We start from the raw sequence: 3,008 nt of genomic DNA on the forward strand, positions 1-3,008 counted from the left end.
GAGATTTAAAGCAGGCTTTTTTTTAGGAAGTAGGGAGGAAGAATAGCCTGAGAGCAACAATGAACAGTGAAGATGTCTACTTCACTGTTGTAGCAACAACAGACACCACTGGTGAAAGATGTAGGGGAGTTAGGGGCCTCAAGGAGGAATGAGATCTTCTGGAGACAAGTGTGGAGAGAACATTCTGAAAAGAGGTGGAGGGTAACAGGGGTTTCTCTAATGTGTTTCAGAGGGCCCAGTAGAAGGGATTTGGGGGTAGCCAAGGGGTGGGAGAAGTGGATGAAGAGGCTAGCATACAGTGAGTGAGACTTGTCCCCTGCATCTGGGACTTCTTGGGGGTGAATAAATGTATAAAAAGACCTAAAAATTTGAAGGGATTAGTGCTACAGCTGGCCAGGTTGCGATTTGGGTGCGGTTGGGCAGGAAGAAACCTTAAGTGATGCCCTAGTCCTGGTGATGCAGTTGAAGAGGTTGGGAAAGATGGATTTGGAGTTCTAGTGGGGGCAGACCCACTCCTGACTGCAGGCTCATAGTCATGAACATGCAGGTGTTGTAAGTGGTATATCTAGAGAGGACTTCCCAGCTTCAATTTGGGCCTCCACTGGGTAGGGGACAAGTTTACTGACAGTGTTCCCATTGCTACTCGAACCCCAGGGTGCAGTTGTGAAACTCTGGGGAAAATCCGTTGTTACTCAGAACATGTGAGCCTCTGAAAATGAGTCTGGAAAGCCAAGGAAGCTTGATCTTAGACCCATGTGCATGCATCTTCCCAGCCTGTTATTGTTGAATAAGTGAGCTATGGAATGAGATCCTTCCTTCCTTTCTTTCTTTCTTTCTTTCTTTCTTTCTTTCTTTCTTTCTCTTTCTCTCTTTCTCTCTTTCTTTCTTTTGAGAGAGAGAGACACAGGGTGCAAGTGAGCAAGGGGCAGAGAGAGAGCATAACCTGAACCGAAGTCAGATGCTTAATGACTGAGCCACCCAGGCACCCTATGGAATGGCTTTTTTAAAATTTGTGGGGCACGTGGGTGGCTCAGTTGGTTAAGCTACTGACTGCAGCTCAGATCATGATCTCATGGCTCGTGAGTTCGAGCCCGTGTTGGGCTCTGTGCTGACAGCTCAGAGTCTGGAGTCTGGAGCCTGCAGAGTCTCTCTCTGCCCTCCCCTGCTCATGCTCACTCTCCTGCTCTCTCTTTCTCTTTCTCTCTCTCAAAAATAAACATTATAATTTTTTTTAAAAAAATTGTTAAGTCTCTTGGTATCCACAATTAAAAAACAAACAAACCCAAAACTACTATTGTATTTAAGATGCATGGAGAAAGCCACTTTGGGGACCCTTGCCCCCTGGTGCTGCTTCTTTCTTCCTGGGCTAGGGCCATGTGGAGATGCTCAGCAGCATCCATGCTCAGCAGCATGGATATGCAGCCTGGAGATGCTCAGCAGCATGGATAAACTCAGCTCCATGTTCATGAACTTTTTTTGAAATGGAGGCAGGAGAGGTGGCATGTACATATTTTCCTGGGTATTGAAAGAGTGTTTCTCTGCTAAAAAGATGGGTAGTGAAATAGAAATGTGATTTCCTGGCTTCTTTCTCTACTTTAACAGTACCCAGCCTAACCAAAGAAAAACTCTTAGGAAGTTACATTTGCTCCTGCTCTGTGTTCCCAGCTCTATTCTGGTGTGTGTGTGTGTGTGTTTTAAACTCCTTTCCCAATCACATATAGTTTATTTCAACTGTGTGTGTTGTCTCAACCCCATCCTGTAACTATCGAAAATGCTGAACAATGCAGAGTTGTTTTTAATTGTTGATTTAATTGTTTCTTATAAGGTATTTAATAAAGCTTTTATTCTGTATGCATTTTACTACATCTGATATAAGCCATGCAAAATATTCCAGCTATTAGATATAAAGTATTAACATTCTTTTTTTAAAAAAGTTATCTCTCCACTCAAGACCCTGAGATCAAGAGTCGCATGCTTTACTGACTAAGCCAGCCAGGCGCCACTTACCATCCTTTTTATACTTGATATTTAAGCGTTTCTTGAAGCATATAGTAATTTTCCATAGTATTTCTAAATACTGGTGTTTTGAGTCTGGCTTCACATATTATCAAATGCTAGATCTTAGTTATCTTGGGAATGACTACAACATAATGATCAAATACATATTTTTGTACTTAGGTTTAAAAACACTTTTCTAATGATGTATATACACTATCCCTTTTGACTTTTGAAAAAAGTAATGTTGTGATAAAAGGACCTTTCATGGTTTTTCACATTTATTTCTCACATTCCTCTAAGTTGGGCTATGTTTTTCAACCTCAGCTGACATCGTTTCTTGGCCTTTTGGCCAAGATCAAGTGTAGTATCTGTTCTTATCAGCTGACAGAGGGAGAAACTGAAGAATTCAGCAATTAAATAATTCGCCCACGTTCACTCAATTATTTACCCAATGTTGAAGAAGTAGGAAAACAGATTTGAGCTCAAAAGACAAACCCAAAAGCCTCAGCGGCACACTGGTGCAACACGCCTGCTCATCCTCAAACTAATACAAGTAGTTTGTTATTTGCATTTTAATTTAATTCTGTTCATGTAATACTAATTAAAGGTGTTGTGTAATACTAATTAAAAGGCACGGTGTACACTTTATTTGTCAGGCCCTGCGGTATATGGATTATCATATGTAAGACTCCTTAAGCCTCGCTGCACTATAATGTGGGGATAATTGCCATTGTATAAGAGCAAAAACAATTTATCTGTCCAAAGACACATTCTTGTTAAGTGGGATAGCTGGGCGTCAAATACAGTCAGGCTCCAGATCCCGCAATATTAGTTGAGAGTTCAAATATTTCAGCGAAAATCCAGGTTGTAACAAATGTATTTTTTCCAGGTATAATGTCTGAAATTTTATAGTCTCTATGGACAGTTATATAACTTAGGCACAATAGCTTTAGAGCAATCCAGTCGGTCAACTGTCAGTTTCTTAAATTCAAAAGAAGTTTTTGGTGCTT

At 40.9% G+C, this 3,008-nt stretch overlaps 1 pseudogene; it reads left to right on the plus strand.

The window, feature by feature from the left end:
• Positions 1 to 2,327: 2,327 nt before the first annotated feature.
• On the plus strand, positions 2,328 to 2,451 carry LOC122220886 (annotated as a pseudogene).
• The last annotated feature ends 557 nt before the right edge of the window (positions 2,452 to 3,008 follow it).

Source organism: Panthera leo, chromosome B2 (genome assembly GCF_018350215.1).
Source record: "Panthera leo isolate Ple1 chromosome B2, P.leo_Ple1_pat1.1, whole genome shotgun sequence".
Classification (NCBI taxonomy): domain Eukaryota; kingdom Metazoa; phylum Chordata; class Mammalia; order Carnivora; family Felidae; genus Panthera; species Panthera leo.